Source organism: Erinaceus europaeus, chromosome 17 (assembly GCF_950295315.1).
Source record: "Erinaceus europaeus chromosome 17, mEriEur2.1, whole genome shotgun sequence".
Lineage (NCBI taxonomy): Eukaryota > Metazoa > Chordata > Mammalia > Eulipotyphla > Erinaceidae > Erinaceus > Erinaceus europaeus.
In genome coordinates, this window is record NC_080178.1 from 67,545,758 (window position 1) to 67,566,080 (window position 20,323).

Sequence of the window (20,323 nt, forward strand, 5' to 3'; positions counted from 1 at the left end):
GGTTTGGGGGAGGAAGGAATGGGAGGTTCAGGCTTACACAGGGTAAGGAACTTGTGAACTGTAGAGGTCTGGTAGGAAGCAGAAATGCAAGTGTAGAGGTCGGTAGAGAAGTCTGGAGGAGTAAGTATTTAGACTTTATCTGCTTATAAAGGTGATAATCAAGGTCCTGGACAGGAATAAGATGGCTTATCCAGATTGGTTCACACAGTGACCTGATGAGAAGGTCCAATACACAACCCTAAAGAACAATAACATTTAACAGTAACAATAACCAGGAGGAGGTGCACTTGGCTAAGCACATATATTACCATGAACAAGGCCCCGGGTTTGAAATTCCTCTTCCCACCTGCAGTATGGCACTCCACTAGTGGTGAAGCAAGCCTGCAAATGTCTATTTATCACTTTCCCTTTCTGTCTTCCTTCCCCTCTCAATTTCTTTTTGTCCTATTAAGTATAATAGAAAGGAAAAATAGAAAGAACGGTAATACTTAGGGACGCACAAAGGAGCCCCCAAAGCAGACTTAGAAGGAACAGTTAGACGTTCTGGGAAAAATAAACCAACTTGACTACATCAAATTAAAAAACTTCTGCACAGCAAAAAGAAACCACCACCTAAACTAAGACAAGAGGCTAATAACCAATATATATATAAAGAGCTCACAAAACTAAGCAACAAAAAACAAATGACCCTATCCAAAAACAGAGAGAGGATATGAACAAAATATTCACCAAAGAAGAGATCCAAGAGCTCAAAAAAACAAGCGAAAAAGTGTTCAAAGTCATTGATTGTCAGAAAAATGCAAATAAAGACAACAATGAGATACCACTTCACTCCTGTGAGAATGTCATACACACAGCATAGCAACAACAAATGCTAGAGAGGTTGTGGGAACAATGGAACCTCCTGCCTTGCTGGTAGGAATGTCAATTGGCCCAACCCCTATGGAGAGCAGTCTGGAGAACTCTCAGAAGGCTAGAAGTGGACCTACCCTATGACCCTACAGTTCTTCTCTTGGGGATATATCCTGAGGAACCAAGCATACCCATCTAAAGAAATAGCAGCACAATTTGTAATAGTCAACACCTTGAAGCAGCCTAGGTGTCGAACAACAGGTGAGTGGCTGAATAAGTTGTGGTATATATACACAATGGAATACTACTCAGATAATAAGAATGGTGAATTCACCTTCTTCATCTCATCTTGGATGGTGCTTGAAGTAACTATGTTAAGTGAGATAAGCCAGAAAGAAAAGGATGAATATGGGATTTTCCCACTAAAGGACAGAAGTTGAAAAATAAGAACAGAAGGGAAAACACAAAGCAGAACTTGGACTGGATTTGGTGTACTGCACCAAAGTAAAGGACTTTGGGGGGGGGTCAGGTAGGGGTCAGGTCCTGCCTAGAACATGATGGTAGAGGAGGTCCTAGGTGTTATGTGGAATAGTAAGAAATGTTACATATGTACCAATTACTGTATTTTTTTATTGTCAACTGTAAACTATTTATCCCACTCAAAAAAGTGTATATATATATATATATATATATATATATATATATATATATATATATACACACACACACACACACATATATATATATATATATATATATATAGTTCTGGGAGGAGATACAGAAGTTGCTACCACAGTGTAATCATTTCCTTGTCTGCTGTCTCCCTCCCCCAGTGAGGTTTAGACTTGGTGAATATAGAAACAGTATCTTAAAGCAGCAGGGTTGGTCGGGCACATTAACTCATTAAATATTGAGAGAATAAAATGGTGGCTCAAGCCAGAGAGACGTCTTACTGGGTAGTATGTGTTCCTTGCCATGCATGGCCCAAGTTCAGACCTCGCAACACATGGGAGGAAGCTTCAGTGCTATAGGGTTTCACCCTCTCTGTCTCTCTGAATGCCCAAGGAATCCCAAATAGTACAACCATGCAGGCATGAAGCCTCAGATCCACAGACATATACATATGCGCACACAGCTGGCTCTGTGTGGAAGATAACTAGGTGATGTAGGATCAAGGACAGCAGGAGCCCTGGATGTTCTTAGTGTGTTCACAAACATTGGCTATAGAGGGGGAGAGTGGAAACATGAATTGGTCAGTCTGTGAGATCCCTCCCCATGGAGACAGAAGGGTAGAGATGCATACCACAGGGAAGGGACACCTCTTCATGATAGCGGGAAATAAGGAGAAAAGATTGAAGTACAATTTGAGGTAGAAAGGTGGAACTTAGGAACTCAAATGAAATGGTCTAATTTTCCCAGTGAGGAAGTAGGCCAAGTCATCTACTGAATACCTCCCTCTTCTTCAACATCCACACTGAGCCATGCTGACCCCATTCCACTGCTGAAAGAACTTGACTTTTTTGTTTGTTTGTTTGTTTCCAGGGTTATCGCTGGTGCTCAGTGCCCACACTACAAATCCATTGCTCCTTGAGGCTATTTTTTCCCTTTTGTTGCCCTTGTTGTTTATCCTTGTTATTATCGTTGTTGGATAGGACAGAGAGAAATGGAGAGAGGAGGGAAAGACAGAGAGGGGGAGAAAAAGATAGAAACCCACAGACCTGCTTCACCACTTGTCAAGTGACCCCTCTGCAGGTGGAGAGAGCCTTGGGAGGAACTTGAACTGGGATCCTCGGGAGGGTCGTTGCACTTTGTGCCATGTGCGCTTAACCCGCTGCACTTCCGCCCAGTCCCCAAGAAACTGACCTTTTTCTTCTCTCTAGTCTTTACTCAGCTCAGTTTGGTCTTAGCCCCTTGTAGGTTACCACAGTAGTCAACTTCCTTTTTTAGACTCCTCTCTGCAGTCTCCACAACACTGTCAGATCGGATTATACTGCTGCACCACTTCAAGTGATTTGGCGATTTTCCATGATTCTTGGGTTAGATAAGTTTTTTTTGTGTGACCTACAAGAGCAACATAAACTAACCGTCCACCTTCCTTGCTCAGGCTCACCTTGTCTCACGCCATGCTGTCAGTGCCAGGCTTACTGGATTGCTTTACCCCTCAAGCATGCAGTATTTTCTAGCACGTGGGCTTTGCCGTGTTTGAAATATTCTCCACCCACTCCACCTTACCACCACCTCTCCTTTGCTTGGTTTGGCACTCTAACCGTGAACTTTAAGCTTAAGCAATACTTTCTCCTGAGTGCCTCTTCTGATCCCCCTTCACTGATTAGATTTCTCTGTAATGTACTGCCCTGTTACAGCGCTCACACTCTAGGGCAAGGACCAGACCCATTCTGTTCACCTTTGTAGGGCCAGGCCTTTTCAATGCCTGGTATAGAACAGGTGGGTATCATTTGCCTACTGAAAGAACAGACTAGTGGAGGTTCGACTAATCCGTTGAAAGCAGTGGGACAAGGGGTATGAGGTTGATGAAGGGTGTGAAGAAAAATAGGAAAAAATTCCATCTGTTTTTATTTATGGAAGGATGAATCGAGGGTGGGATTTATAGAAGCACCACTCAGTGCGGGTGAGAAATCATTCTGTCTGGGGCTGGGACATTATAGGGCAGGTTGGGTCAAGGACAATGGAACCAAAAGTAACCATGAGAGGTTGAAGGGGTGGCCCGTAGTTTATAAGCTAGACGGAGCATACAAATCCAGGCAGATTAAAGGAATGCAACAGGTCATTTTGAAATGAAGAGTAAATGTCATAGAAGTGAGGGCATCCAAGAGAGGGAAGGACACTGGAGGCTGTTGGCAGAGAATGGGGCACAGGAGTTTAGAAGTTTAGAGATGCACCAGCCTACATAGTGGCACTGGAGGGGAGAAGGTAACAGGAGCAAGGAGCTCAGAAACTGTGATGTTGGGTATTGAAGAAACACTGAGAACTATGCAGGGTATAGAGTGAAGGGAAGACTGAGTCAGTCCCCAAGTTTTCAGGCCAACCAGCAGAAAAGCCTGGAAGGTCTGTGGATAAGAAAGAGTAATGAAATAAGCACAAGTAAATGGGAAGTTTTTTTTTTTTTTTTTTAATTTTAACAGGTGGGGCAGTTCATTTTGTGGTGTGTGCATGGCACTTAAGTGTGTATCCTGTGGATTGTGTGTGGCTATGTGGTACGAGCGACTGCAGCTTAGCCTCTTTTTACCATCAAGTCTCTGGACACCTGCTAAGTATAGGCAGCTCTAATCAAGCAGCAGCTAGGGGTCACAGCTTGGCTATGACAGTGTTTCTGTATTGCTCTGACAATGTCTCCTGAGAGGTGCTAATAGTAGCAGTGTCTCTCTTGACAAGGCTGCCTGCAGTGTGTGTTGACTGCATCTTTTCTGTCCTGGGTGTCTGTTGTCTGGAAAGCACCTTTGTAGGCTCAAAGGTGTCGGTTCAGTAGCATCTTCTGAGGTGCATACTGGCTGTGAAGGCATCTCTTATGGATGTGTGTTGCCCAGGGCTCTGTCCCCTGTGGACTGAGTAGGACTATGCCTGTGTCCCCTGTGAATATCTGAGGAGTTGACATAAGCAACAATATTTTTCTGGCCTATGACCCTGTGGCTGTGGGCCCAGCCCACGCCACACTGAGTTCATTGTGCTTCAGGACCTCACTCCCCCTCCCCCTCTGCGTGGGACCAGGCCTGGTCAGCCTCCCTGAGTCCCCTGCATAGAATTCCAATCTGGGCATCCTGGACACCAACTCAGAACACTCCTGTAGGTGATGGATGGCCCCTTCAGCCTTGGCCTGCCTCTCCTCTGCTTCTCTTGACTTCTCTTTCCTGCGTTTCTTTGTCTCTTTGCCTTAGTTTGTCTCTGTCACACACCCATCCTCCACATTCTGACACATGGCTCCCACAGAAGCAGGCAACACGAGCACGCGCACGCGCGGGCACCCACATACACACACACACACACACACACACACACACACACATACACACACAGCCTCACAAAGGACTCTCTCACTGGGACACACACTCATTCTGATCCATCGTTGTGACACGCACATACACAGCCAGACAGATGCACACAGGACACACAACCTCCCTGTGACCCCAATTCCTCACACTGGGGACTGTGCGCTGGTAAGAGAGCACACACCCTGCCCGCACCCCTTGCCCCCGGCACACACTCACGTGCCACACACCTCGACGGCTGACACCCGCACACAAAGGCCCCCAGGCCCTGCCCCCACGCTCACGCTCGCGCTGCCTCGTCCCGCAGGCCCGCCCCCCCCCCCACCATTGTCTCCAGCTCAGAACAAAGCCCCCGGCTCCGCCACCGACTCGGCCGCACGGGGGAGACCGGGCACCGGCGGGAGCGGCCGGACGGGGCAGGCGGCCGGCGGGCACTGACCTCCACGGGGCGCAGGCTCCCTCGTCCGGTCCCGGGAGCCGTCCAGCCACGGGCAGCCTCCCGGGCAGCGCCCGCCCGCGCGGGGCCTGGGGCCGTGCATCGTCCACCGTCGTGGGCTCCGGGCCCGCGACCAGCCCCGGGCTGCCGGCTGTCTGTCCGCGCGCCCCAGCCGTCGGTCGATCGGTCCGCCGCCACAGCCTCCAGCACTGCCGCCCGCGGAGGATGCGAGCTCCGCCGCCGCGGCCCCGCGCCCCCTCCCCGCCCCTCCCCCGCCCTCCGCGCGGTAATCCGAGCCCCCGCCCCCCGCTCCGGGCCCTGGAGCCTCCGCCCCCCGCCCCGCAGCCGTCCCCCCGCCCCTCGACTTCCCGGCCCCAGTCCTGGCGCCGGATCTCGGCCCGCAACCCCTCTCCCTTCCCTCCTCCGGGCGCCGTCACCGCCCCCTGCTCCCAGCCCCTTCTCCCTGCCTCTTTCCAGTCCCCTCTCCTTTACGTCCTCTTCCGTCTTCTTTCCCACCCTCTGCCCCCCCATCACCCCTGCTTCTCCCTCCCAACATTCTCCTCTCCCTTCTCTTCTCCCATTCTCCCCATCCCCTTCGCCCAGCTTCTTCCCAGCCTTTCCTTCCTCTGCACCCTCTTCTCCCCATGCCTTCTCTCTGTCCTCTGTCCCCAGACTCCTCGTCAGTATGTCTCTCTATCTCCTTTCTCTGCTCTACTCTGTGCGCTTCTGCCCGCCCTGTCTTTGCTCTCCTCTGTTCTCTTTTCCATGCCCTCCCTCATCACCCCCTTTCCTCTCACCTTCTTGCCCCACTAGCCCCATCCTCTTCTTCCTCTTTACTTTCTCCAGTTCCTCCTCCTAGTTACTTCTGTTTATCTTGTGTTCTTTCTCCCTTTCCTCTTCTTCATCTCCTTCTTGTCTTTACCTGGCTTCTCCTGTCACCCCAAATTCAAGACTTGAGCTTAGAAGGTAGATTTGGGGACGGTAATCTAACTCTAGGATACAGCCTAGAGAAAGAAAGTGACTTGGAAACTGGGCAGGGATGTGCATGGAAGGCGCCAACTTGGGAAAGAAATGGGAAGTGAAATCAGAGGAGTTTTAGAAAACTATAGAAGAGTTTTGCCTCCTCTCTCTCTCTCTGTCTTTTACAACTGTAAGTAGGCTGTGAATTCACATGTATTATGGACTTCTGCAAATGATACAAAGAAATCAGGAACTTCTGGGCAAACAAGATTTCAATTAAAACATAAACGATATTGAAAGGGAAGAGGGATGAAGAGTCTGGAGTCCTGGATAGCGTTGGGTTTATGAGTTGGGTGGATGGTGGCAGCATTCACTGTGCTTGAAAAAGGAGCAGGAGTAGCTTGGCAGGGGGTTGGTGTAGGAAGAGGAAGATCACTTTTGATTTGGGCTGCTGACTTTGAAGTGTTGGGTAGATAGATCTGCAGCATAGAAGAAGAGTGGTCTGGGGTGGATATAAATATTTGGAACTCATCTGCAAATACCGTATAAGTTTGAATATAGGGTGAGGTTTTTGCTTTTTTGTTTTTCCAAACTCATCCCTCAGGAAAAAGGGAGTAACCTTACATTTGAGTCCTTATAAAGTCTCTCATATTACAGGGTTTGCTCTCATTTACTTTATTTTGAACAACAAACCACTGGATAGGGCAGTATGGTATGGTGACTAAGTTTGTGGACTCTGGAGCCAGACTGCTTGGCTTGGGGTCCAGACAGCCATTTGTGAGCTGTGTGGCAATTGGAAAGTTACTGAGCCTACCTCTAATTCTGCCTCCTTCTCCACAATGTGGAGCTGAGGATTCAATAATATGCACCTGGCATATATCTAGTGCTCAGTAAACACTGTTTTTTTTTAAAAAAAATTTATTTATTCCTTTAGTAATCAAAGAAAAGAAGAGAGAGACAGAGACACAGAGGGTAGAGAGGGAACTGCAGCATCACTCTGGCATGTAGGGTGCCAAGGATTGACCTCATGCTTGTCATTCAGGCAATCCACTAACTGCACTACCTCCTAGGCCATGGTGCTGACTGTTTGTACTATTTGGACAAAACCCATGAACCTGAAATGTCCTCAGCAATGTGGCCTTGAATTCCTGTATAGGTCACTCATCACGGAATCCATAGTCAAAGAACTTTAACCCAGATCTGGTAACTATTCCTAGTGGTATGCTGTCACAGCTGCATGTGCTGGACATCTCTAAATATGCCTTTCAATGATTGCTGTAAAAAGTAGGACTTGGGAGGGGTTTCTGGAATGCTGGATCTATTCTATTTCTTGACCCAAGTGACATTATAAGGGTGTTTCGCTTTGTGGCAGTTCACTGAGCCAAACACATATGATTCTGTGTCCTTTTCTCTGTGAATTTTATGTTTGAGTAAAAAATAAATAATTAAAATTATTTTGGGGGATAGGGTGAACATACTTTAGAAGACAGCATGTTCAGTGATGTTAGAGATCATAACTATACTCTTGCAGGATGCGTGCCCCAAACTAACAGTGCTAGTATGGTGTAAATGGAACTTGTGACCTGGGATAAAGTTTCCAAATCACTGCATCATAATATGGGTTCAAATTGTGCTGTGTCCTGTCTACTAACTTAGACTGAAGAGAAAGTCATCTGTTCTGGGAAAGCATATGAAACTGTTGATATAATAACCCTGATAATCAGTTATTCATTTGTTAGATGCATGTTGAGTATATGTAAACCTGTTTACAGAATCATGACACTAGAAAAACAGTGATGTTTATGAATCAGTATATTCTTAGGAAGTGTGTATATTTATGATAAAATTCATTACTTAAAAGAAATTGGATTTTGATATTTCATCCTCATCTCTAAAAGTATCCATATCAATTGCAGGCTGTTCAGAAGAACTTTTTGATTTCTTCATTGGGAAAATGAGGAATTGCCTTAGGTTCGCCTGACTTAAATGCTAGTGGTAAGTGGTAAGTGAAGTTAAGGTAATGAACAAGGTTGCTCAGGAATAGCACATACATTGGGAAGAGGAGATCTAGAATAGACCCTGAGATGTTTCAACATTAAAAACTCAGGAGAGAAGTACAGCCATATGGGAAAGTGAGAAGGAGTAACAAAGAGGGAAAAGAAAGCAAGAGAACTGTGTGGTACCACTGAAGCAAAGGACAAGATCAAAAGGAAGCCACAAAGCAGGCCAGGGAGGAGACGACTTACTGAGGCTGAAGGGCACAAAGTGGGGCAGGGAGGAAAGGACTGGAAAGTATCCATTGGATTTGGTCAGAGGGAGGCCACCTGGTGACTTGAGGACACTGGAGTGATAGTGGTGGAAAGTAGTCAGCATCCAGTAAAGGAGTGATCAGTGAACTGCTGAAGACTTGGGACAGCGTCTGTTCTTTAAAGAGGTTTGCCTGAGTGAGGGAGAGATCCCTAGCAGAGGGAGAACACAGACATGTGGAGACCAAAGGCTTTTGCAAAATTTAGATGTGTTTTCTTGCTCCCTTCATTTATTGTAAGTACCCACTCTGTGTTAGCTTTATATTTAAGATGCATAGTTTAGATATGACAGCATCTAAACTCACAATAAGTTGTATAGACAGATATACAGATTGACAACGGGAAACATAATGATACGGGAGATTGTGGCATTGTGGGCATAAAAAGAATCGCTAATCAGTTCAAGGGGTTGAATGTTAGCAACTGGGTGTCATAAAGATGGCATAGGAACTAGATCTCTTAAAATTTTTAAAAATTTATTTGGGACAGAGACAGAAATTGAGAAAGGGATATCCCTCCTCTCTCAATTTCTGTCTCTGTCCCAAATATATATGATGGGAGAGAGGGAGAGGCCCCCTCTCTCTACTCTCTCTCTACTTCACTGTTCATGAAGTTCCCCTACAGGTGGGGGCCAGGGGCTTGAATTGAAGTACCTGTGCATTGTACCGTGTGCACTCTACCAGATGCATCACTGCCTGGTCCCTGGAACTAGATAGGTAGGAGTGTTTCAGAGAAAGGAGTTGGAAAAAGAACTTAGACCTTAAAAAAGAACTTAGCAGCACCACACTCAAAATCACAAGGACCCCCCCTGCTCATTCAAGCAGGTGGGTAACCTAGTAGCAGTACATCTGTTTATATTTCTCCTTGGGGGGGCACCCTCACTATGAACTGGGAATGGAAAGGTACCTGGTTGGTTCTCAGGTAAAATGCGGAAAAGAGTGAAAAATAACTACTAATAAAATTTAATCCCAGGAAATGCCAAAAAAAAAATCACAAGGACATGACAGAAAATAGTTGCTGTCTATAGAGGGTGGTGTATAGGTTCTGAAGTGTAGGACACATGAGCTAGCATGAAAGGAGAAAGCAAGAAAGACAAATGGGGCCAAATCATGGAGGATATTATATGCCATGCAAAGGGTCCAGTCACTAACGAGCCATTGGCTAGCTTATTGAATGAGAGAAGTAAAATGCTTGGGTTGTATGAATAAACATTTTTATGGCTACATACTAAGGATCAATGGGGAGGAGTAGAACTCAGTTTCATTGTTCAGTTTACTATGAGAATCTAAATTAGTGTAGTGATAGGGAAGTGGGGGGTTTGAACCCAGGCCCTTGCACATTGTAACATGAGTATGCCACTGCCTAGCCCCTGTTTTATTATTAATTAATTAATTTTTAAATATTTATTTATTTCCTTTTGTTGCCCTTGTTGTTTTATTGTTGTAGTCGTTGTTGGATAAGACAGAGAGAAATGGAGAGAGGAGGGGAAGACAGAGAGGGGGAGAGAAAGATAGACACTTGCAGACCTACTTCACTGCTTGTGAAGTGACTCCCCTGCAGGTGGGGAGCTGGAGGCTCGAACCAGGATCCTTATGCTGGTCCTTGCGCTTTGCACCACCTGTGGTTAACCCGCTGAGCTACCACCCAACTCCCTAATTTATTTATTTTTGTATTACCAAGAGAGTTAGTGCTGGGGCTCCGTGCTGGCAGTACGAATTCACTGACCCTGGCAGCCATTTTTCTTCCTTTTTCTAATTTTTACCAGCTAGGACAGAGAGAAATTGTGAGAGGACAGGGAAATAGAGAGAGGGAGAGAAAGGTAGACAGACACCTGCAGACATGTTTCATCGCTCATAAATCGGACGCCCTGCAGGTGGGAAGTGGAGGTTTGAACCCAGATCCTTACACTTGGTAATATGTGCACTTAATATGTGACTACCCCCCCTTTTTATATTCCACCAGATTCCTATTGTCCCTTTTATTTTCTGCTACTTCCCAGGATTTGGTCCAGGATACTCTATTGCATTTAGCATTCTTTTTAGTAAGTTTCCACTGATCTGTGGCAGTTTGTCTTTCCATGCTTTTGATGGTCTTTATCATTAGGAGGTCTCGAAACTTTACATCAGGCTCAACCTGATGCTGTTGACTGGCTACGGAAGAAGGGCAAACGCTAGAAGAAGAAGAATTTTGCAAATACTGGTGAAACATTCACAGAATGCTTCTCAGCTTTCCTCATGGTTAGATTGGAATGAGGGAGTGGTGCAGAGGTGAAGCACATTATACATTGCGTTTGGATACGTGTTATCTATTGAATTATCCCTCGTGGTGTTTACTTGGATCAGTTGGTTAAGTTTGTCTCTGCTAAGTTTCCACTGGGCAAATACTTCTTTTTTCCTTGCCATATTCTGGTCTTTAAAAAATGAGTTACTGTGGTCCAGGAGGTGGTGCAGTGGATAAGGCATTGGACTCTCAAGCATGAGGTCCTGAGTTCAATCCCTGGCAGCACATGTACCAGAGTGATGTCTGGTTCTTTCTCTCTCTCCTATCATTTCTCATGAATCAATAAATAAAAAATTTTTTTAAATGTTTAAAAAAAAAGAAAAATGGGGAGTAGAGCGGTAGCACAGTGGGATAAGCACAGGTGGCACAAAGCGCAAGGACCCGCCTAAGGATCCCGGTTCAAGCCCTCGCCTCTCTCCTGCAGAGGAGTCACTTCACAAGCAGTGAAGCAGGTCTGCAGGTGTCTATCTTTCTCTCCCCTCTCTGTCTTCCCTTCCTCTCTCGATTTCCCTTTGTCCTATCCAACAATGATGACAACAATAATAACTACAACAGTAAAACAACAAGGGCAACAAAAGGGAATAAATAAATAAATAAAAATTTTTAAAAAGACAAATGAGTTATTAAGTTCCATTTGCAGGAAGGGAAGATTAAACTCCACCTCCTTAAAAGAGAGGGTACAGGGCTGGGGAGATGGCATAATGATTATGTAAGACTTTCATGCCTGAGACTCTGAGGTCCCAGGTTCAGTGCCCAGTATCACCATAACCCAGAGCCAATCTCTGCTCTGGTCTGTCTGTCTATCTAATCTTTCCCTCTATGTCTCTTTTACTAAAATAAATTATTTTTTAAAAAGAGAGGGTAGGGAGTCAAGCGGTAGCGCAGTGGGTTAAGCGCAGGTGGCACAAAGCACAAGGATGGCATAAGGATCCCGGTTTGAGCCCCCGGCTCCCCACTTGCAGGGGAGTCGCTTCACAAGCAGTGAAGCAGGTCTGCAGGTGTCTTTCTCTCCCCCTCTGTCTTCCCTTCCTCTCTCCATTTCTCTCTGTCCTATCCAACAATGATGACATCAATCATAACTACAATAATAAAACTACAAGAGCAACAAAAGGGAATAAATAATTTTAAAAATTATAAAAAAAAAAGAGAGAGAGAGGGTATGGGAGTGTTAGGTAGCATGATGGTTATGCAAAAAACTCTCATGCCTGAGGCTGCAAACTCCCTTTTTCAATCCTACATACCACTAAAAGAGCTGATCAGTGCTCTGGTTAAAACTAAAATAAAATAAAATGAGAAGGCACATATGATGTATATTATAATACAACATGTGGTGTATTGTTTGGAATTTTAGGGGAAAGTTTATCTCTTCTTATGATTCCTGATGTAGTAAAATTACTTTAATGTTATATATATGTACTTAGTTAAAAAGAAAAAAGTAGTTACACAGGCCTTAGAAGAACATTAACAGATTTAGAACTATTGAAGATAGACTCTAGATGGCATTGCTGAACTTGGGTGCTCAGCCTGTTCAGTCTTGAGAGCAGAGAAGACAATCACTTAAGCAGATGGCATTTTGGGCTAGAGAGAGAACTCATTGGATAAGGTGGCTGTGTTGTTGTGCGTTCAGCCAAAATCTGACCCCTGGCTTTGCATGGAAAGTGCTATGGCGAGGGAGGAAGCTCTCTTTCTCTAAATAGAAAGTGACCTGCAGTGATGAGATTGCACATGGAAAAGGTTCCAGTTCCACTAAAACGGAAGAGGGAGGGGCTGGTGCAGTGGTGCACTTGGTTTAGCGCACTAGTTACAGTGCACAAGGATCCAGTTTGGAGCCCCCAGTCCCCACCTGCAAGGGGGAAAGCTTTGCATGTGTGAAGCAGTGTTGCAGGTGTGTCTCTGTCTCTCTCCCTTCCTCTGTCTTTTTTTAATTAGGCCATTTTTTTTTCCTTGTTGTTGCCCTTGTTGCTCTTGTTGTTCTTATTGTTATTTTTGCCATTGATCTTGTTGTTGGATAGGACAGAGAGAGAGGGGGAGAGAAAGATAGACACCTGCAGACCTGCTTCACCACCTGTGAAGCGATTCCCCAGCAGATGGGGAGCCGGGGGCTCGAACTGGAATCCTTACGCCGGTCCTTGTGCTTTGTGCCACGTGCACTTAACCCACTGTGTTACCGCCCAACCCCTTCTCTCTCCCTCTCTATCTTACCTCCCCTCTCAATTTCTGACTCTCTATCCAATAAAGATAAATATTATTAAAGATAATAAAAAAGATTGTAAAAAAAAAAAGAAAGAAGGAGAGGGAGAATAAGGTTTCATATGGTAGAATACACATCTCCATGTGTGAGGACTTGAATTCAAGCCCCTGGTCTCCACATGCAAGGGGGATGCTTCATGGGCAGTGGAGCTGTGCTGTAGGAATCTTCCCCACTCCTGTTTCTCACCCCATCTCTCTCTGTCTCTATAATTACAAATGAACAAACAGACAGAAGTGGCTACCAGGAGCGGTGGAGTCATGTATGGGCATGGAACCCTAGTGATGCAAAAAAATTGGCATAATTGTGTTCTTTTTGCCCAAGGCCTACTTTGGTTCCTTCCTCAGTTAACTGACCTCTTGTTGAACCTCCAGTTCTCACCTGAAGCTCCATCATTCCATCACACATTTCCCCTTACTTCTCTAAGTAGGTCTAATCTCAGTTTGGTGGTTTCTCATAGTGTCTAGGGTTTCTGTGTAGTGGTTTGTCCCTGTTGTACATTTCTGATGTGTGTAAATAATTCATTAATTTCTCTATATTCCACTAAATGGCACACAGGATTCATTCACTGTTTTAGCTTGAGTGTAGTGTGGTTGTACTGAATTCAAGTTCAGTCCGTATTTACTACGTGGATGACTAACATAATGGGGATGATTTTTCAGAATTAAAGAAATGATATGACCAAGACAGCAGAATCAAGGACCACTGCTCAGGGAGGGCTTTAAGGAAATAGAGGGGAGCTCCCAGGAGGCAGGAAGGACAAGATAGGATGGGGAAAGGGAAGGAAAAAAGCAGTAGGGTCATGTTTAAGTCATCGGTAAGGAGAGGTCATTGCTAGCAGAGCAGGATTGCAGAAGAAAGAAAACAAAATGAAGAATGAACCATAACTACAAGAGGGAAGTGGTCTTTAAGCAAGAAAAAAGTTTACTTCCTCCTTCAAGACTGAAATCACTCTTTTGTGGGGGCAGAGATAAGTGTTGGGTGAGAGTTTGATGACAGTGAGAAGGAAGGTGAATAGGATAGGAGTTTGGGGAAGTCATGCCTATTGATCTCATTCTGTATGGAAAGAAATTTGGGCTCAGACCTGGACCATGCATTGGACAAAGCACATACCCTACCTGGTGAGTTCACTGTTCAGCCCCACAAAATTTTTAGTGAAAAAGAGGTGTAGTCAGGGGTCAGGCGGTAGCACACCTGGTTAAGTGCACACATTACAGTGCACAAGTATCCGGGTTCAAGCCCCTGGTCCCCACCTGCAGGGGGAAAGCTTCACAAGTGGTGAAGCAGGGCTGCAGGTGTCTCTCTGTCTCTCTCCTACTCTATTTCCCCCTTTCTTCACAATTTCTCTCTGTCTCTATTCAAAATAAATAAATAAAGGTTAACAAAATATTTAAAAAAAAAAAAAAAGAGGTGTAGTCATGACCCAGGAGGTGACACAATGTATAGATAAGGAATTGATTGGACTCTTAGACACGAGGTCCCAAGTTCAGTACCTGGTATCACATATGCCAGAGTGATGTGCTATTTCTCTCTTCCCTCTCATTAATAAATAGTTTCTTTAAAAAATTTTTTTATATTCATTTATTTATTCCCTTTTGTTGTCCTTGTTGTTTTATTGTTGTAGTTATTATTGATGTTGTTATTGTTGGATAGGACAGAGAGAAATGGAGAGAGGAGGGGAAGACAGGAGGAGAGAAAGACACCTGCAGACCTGCTTCACTGCTTGTGAAGTGACTCCCCTGCAGGTGAGGAGCCTGGGGCCCTAACCGAGATCCTTACGCTGGTCCTTGCGCTTTGAGCCACCTGTGCTTAACCCACTGTGCTATCGCCTGACTCCCAAATGTTTCTTTTTTTAATGAGATGTAGTCACTTCCTGGCAACACTAAGGTCTGTATAAAAATAGTATATATATAGGGAGTTGGGCGGTAGTGCAGCGGGTTAAATGCACGTGGCACAAAGCGCAAGGACCGGCATAAGTATCTTGGTTTGAGCCCCTGGCTCCCCACCTGCAGGGGAGTTGCTTCACAAGCGGTGAAGCAGGTCTGCAAGTGTCTCTCTGTCTCTTCCCCTCTCTATCCCCCTCCCTTCTCAAATCCTCTCTGTCTCTATCCAGAATAAATAAAGTAAAATAAAAATATTTAAAGGAAAAAATAAAGAATCAACTCTACAAAAAGAGAAAAAGCAGTATGTATGTAGAGAAGTACTTGCCTGTGTTTATGCCCTGTGGGACCCCAGGAGTGGAGATTCCTTCCCTTTCTTCCATAGACAGATGGATGAACGTGCATAAGTGAATCATTAAGCCAACCTCACTCTGTTACATGGAAGTAGAGGTCTGAGGGATGAAAAGGCTTGCATATTTCGAGGGCTGTTAACATGAATGAAAATTTCAGGATAGAAAGATTGGCAGGTGGGCCCTTGATAGTAAAGACTTCAGGTCATAAGGTTCTGTCATGGGGCTGGGCAGTGGCCCGCCTGGCTGAGTACACATATTACCACGCACAAGGATCTGGTTCAAGATCCCTCTCCTCCTCACCTGCAGGGGGAAGCTTTAGGAGCCTGGAAGTAGGCCTGCATGTAACGCTCTTGCTCTTTCTCTTCCTCTCTACCTCTCCCTCCATATCTCAGTTTATCTCTGTCCTATCAAGTAAGCCAAATAAGAAGGAAAAGATGACCACTGGGAGTGGTGGATGCATAGAGTAGGCACCGAGCCCCAGCAATAACTCTGGTGGCAATAAAAAAAAAAACTTACGCGAAGTGCAAGGACTGGCATAAGGATCCCAGCTCAAGCCCCTGGCAGTGAAGCAGGTCTGCAGGTGTCTATCTTTCTCTCCCTCTCTGTCTTCCCCTCCTCTGTCGATTTCTCTCTGTCCTATCCAATGACAGCAACAACAACAACAACAACAATAATAACCACAACAATGATGGAACAACAAGGGCAACAAAAGGGGAAAAATGGGCTCCAGGAGCAGTGGATTCGTGGTGCAGGCACCAAGTCCCAGCAATAACCCTGGGGGCAAAAAAAAAAAAGTTAATGTAATCTACTTAGGGGAAAGGAAGGTCAGAATCTTGGAGGGAGGGGAGCAAATGAAAAGGAAAGGTGACCCAGAAGACCTGCCTTTTCATCAGTGGTCCTGGGGGACAACTGATAATTTTAGTGACTCTGAGGTTCAGTTGTTGTTTCTTAATGCAGAAAAAGGCACAGGGTTGTGTCTGCTTGATTTCAGAATGGTCCAAAGCTCAGCCCTCTGTTTAAATGTGTACGAGAAGCCACAGCCATTACAGCTTTGCAGTAGAGCCCAGCCCTGGAGAAAATGAGCAAGAGTATTAAAAAGTGGCCCGAGTCCAGCACTGTTTGAATTGGGATCTTCCAAGAGCAAGTGTGTTTTCCAGGCTCTGAAGGACTTCAATTCCCTGTAGAGATTCTGGGAAGGAAGAAAGGAAGCTCCTGATTCTCTCCCACAGAGCAAGAGCCAGAGAAAGCAGAAGGGGTTAGAATCTAGAACGCAGGTGGCAGGATTAGTGGAGGAAAGAGGAGGGGCTCTTATCCTGTGGGATGAGAGGATGGAACACCAGTCACAGAGTGATGGGCTTGTTGAAATTAACCAACTCTTTCAATTAGCAAGGGTTTTTTTGTTTGTTTGTTTATAAATTATAAATTATGTATAAAGGTTACAACAGATTGCATTGTTAGGCAACTTTTGACTACTTTCAGATATTTTTTCAAAGTGTTAGTTGACTAATCTGAAGGTTTGTTCAGTTTAGATTTGGTTTAATTTATTAACAGATGTTCCAGTGAAGTCATTTTGCCATAGCTGGCCACAATTCACTGTATTCTAAGTTTTTCCTTACTTTGAATCTGGGACTTTTGAGAATGAAAATTTCTTGTATATTAGGCTCTACAAGTGTTGTGCAATGGCTCAAATGTGAAAAACTTTATAAATAATCATGGAAGTGGTGGTCCAGGAGGTGGCTCAGTGGATAAAGCACTGAATTTTCAGTCATGAGGTCCTGAGTTCAGTCCCCGGCAGGACGTGTATCAGAGTGATGTCTGGTTCTTTCTCTCTCCTATGAATAAATAAATTTTTAAAAAAAATCATGGAGGTGCTTTTTTATATTTATTTCTCTTTTGTTGCCCTTGTTTTTTTTTATTGTTGTAGTATTTTTAAAATTGTATTTATTTTCCCTTTTGTTGCCCTTTTTTTATCATTGTTGTAGTTATTATTTTTGTTGTCATTGTTAGATAGGACAGAGAGAAGTGGAGAGAGGAGGGGAAGACAGAGGGGGAGAGAAAGATGGACACCTGCAGACCTGCTTCACCTACTGCCTGTGAAGCAACTTTCTTGCACGTGGGAAGCCGGGGGCTTGAGCTGGGATTCTTACACTGATCCTTGCGCTTTGTGCGATGTGTGCTTAATCCGCTGTGCTACCGCCCAACTCCCTGTTGTAGTTATTATTAATGTTGTAGTTGTTAGACTAGCTGGGAGCTCAAACCGGGATCCTTATGCTGGTCCTTGTGCTTAACCCACTGCACTTGTTATGCCCAGACTCCAGGTTCCAATCCTGTAGAGAGGAAGCCAGACTCACATGCAAAACACAAGAGCCTTTACTGATGCAAGCTTAAGCCTGGGCCACAAACACTTCCCAATAGTGGCTTGTGGGCCCTGAGCAGAAGGGGAGTTTGGGTATTTATACTACTTTTTTTAGGGAAGTACAGAGGGGATTACAGAGTTCAAAATTGTTTTTCACATACAGTTTCCTGACGGTTGGGCGAGATTTAGGTATACAGTTTCCTGGCAGTTAACTGTTTGCTGCGGCTTTTACAGAAAATGGCAATCTAACTTATTACACAAGATGGGGTTACTCCATCCAAAAATGGGCAGAGGATATGAACAAAACATTCACCTCAGAGGAGATCCAAAAGGCTAACAAACATGAAAAACTGCTCTAGGTCACTGATTGTCAGAGAAATGCAAATTAAGACAACACTAAGATACCACCTCACTCCTGTAAGAATGGCATACATCAAAAAAGGACAGCAGCAACAAATGCTGGAGAGGTTGTGGGGACAGAGGAATCCTTTTACATTGCTGGTGGGAATGTAAATTGGTCCAGCCTCTGTGGAGAGCAGTCTGGAAAACTCTCAGAAGGCTAGACATGGACCTTCCATATGATCCAGTAATTCCTCTCCTGGGGTTATACCCCAAGGACTCCATAACACCCAACCAAAAAGAGGTGTGTACTCCTATGTTCATAGCAGCACAATTCATAATAGCTAAAACCTGGAAGCAACCCAGGTGCCCAACAACAGATGAGTGGCTGAGAAAGCTGTGGTATATATACACAATGGAATACTATGCAGCTATCAAGAACAATGAACCCACCTTCTCTGACCCATCTTGGACAGAGCTAGAAGGAATTATGTTAAGTGAGCTAAGTCAGAAAGATAAAGATGAGTATGGGATGATCCCACTCATCAACAGAAGCTGACTTAGAAGATCTGAAAGGGAAACTAAAAGCAGGACCTGACCAAATTGTAAGTAGGGCACCAAAGTAAAAGCCCTGTGGTGAGTAGTAGACATGCAGCTTCCTGGGACAGTGGAGGGTGGGAGTGGGTGGGAGGGATGGGTCACAGTCTTTTGGTGGTGGGAATGGTGTTTATGTACACTCCTAGTAAAATGTAGTCATATAAATCAGTAGTTAATTAATACGAGAGGGGGAAAATTAATTGTATGTCTCAAAGTTTTTCAAAACACAAACTGAATCTTTTCAATGTATATGTAGACTCTCTCAAAAGCCTAGACCAAGTAGATCAGAAGCATCCAATAGCACAGCTATATACAAGATATTGGGTACTGTACAGCAAACCCTAACAAAAGGACTTTTCAAAGTTAACCCAATTACCAAACAATGTGATGATAACATTAACTATTGATTGTCTTTTTGAACCCTAAGACAGCAGGAACCTCACATCTCCACTATAGAGCCTCTACTTCCCCCAGTCCTGGAACCCTTGGATAGGGCCCACTTTCCCATATGCCTCTCCCAATCCATATCAAATAATATTGCATCTGCCAATCACAACCTAACCAATGCAACGATTGCCACCTCAACATGCTTCACTTCAGACTGTGTCCAGAGACGTCATGTGTGGAATGACAACCCTTCAACTTCATTACTTGGGTGAGACCTTTCCTTTCATAGTATACTCTAATTTCATCTCAGGTGGTTCACTTTCTAACAAAGTCACAAAACCTAGATATACACCAGTTTCTGTGAGAGAGAGCATATGTTCACATGTATCCATAAACTACTGCAAAATATATGCCTGAAAGCAGAAGTGCACTAGAGTTTGCAGTGAGTACCCCCCTAACATTTCCTCTCCACTATTCCAAGCTTTGGGTCCATGATTGCTCAACAATTTGTTTGGCTTCGTATGTTAACTCTTTTCAGTCACCAGGTTCCAGATGTCATTAGGATGCCGGCCAGACTTCCCTAGACTGAAGACCCCACCAATGTGTCCTGGAGCTCCGCTTCCCCAGAGACCCACCCTACTAGGGAAAGAGAGAGGCAGACTGGGAGTATGGACTGACCAGTCAACGCCCATGTTCAGCGGGGAAGCAATTACAGAAGCCAGACCTTCTACCTTCTGCAACCCACAATGACCCTGGGTCCATGCTCCCAGAGGGATGGAGAATGGGAAAGCTATCAGGGGAGGGGATGGGAAATGGAGATTGGGTGGTGGGAATTGTGTGGAATTGTACCCTTCCTACCCTATGGTTTTGTTAACAAAGGTGAGGCTCAAAAGGAGGAGTGCCAGGGGACCCACCAAGCCAGATATGAGGGTGGTTAGCCAGGGTGACCAATTAAAGATCTTTTCATACCACCCTTGTGAGTTTTACCCAGCCTGTTCCCTCTCTCTAAGCCTCTTTCTGAGGAGGGACAGGGAGTCTCTGATAACCCCAGAGTGGTTAGCATAGAAACAAGTCTTCTCCCAATGCTACACAGAGACCTCCCTGTTGCATGTACATTAAGTCTATACCACACATGTTTTGTAAGGCTACCTCAGCTAATGAGTTTAGGGACTCTTCTAATTGTGAGTTGGGGTTGGAAAGGTCAGTCAGGTCTGCATCAATAGCAGTCTGTAAGGTGTGGTAATTCCTGTCTTGGAGGATTAGGGCTGATGTTCCTACCCCTGTGGCTCTGGCAATTCCTAACCTGATCAAGGATGAAAGTAAAA

The 20,323-nt window shown here is 44.9% G+C and overlaps 1 protein-coding gene across 1 annotated transcript in view; it reads right to left on the bottom strand.

Annotated features, from left to right (window-relative positions):
* The window catches only part of DCHS1 (dachsous cadherin-related 1), a 40,624-nt gene extending 35,054 nt beyond the window's left edge, over positions 1-5,570 (bottom strand). Inside the window, exon 1 of the mRNA XM_060176963.1 lies at positions 5,296-5,570. The gene's annotated coding sequence lies outside the window, so the exon portion shown is untranslated. The remainder of the gene's footprint in view (positions 1-5,295) is intronic.
* Between the last annotated feature and the right edge of the window lie 14,753 nt (positions 5,571-20,323).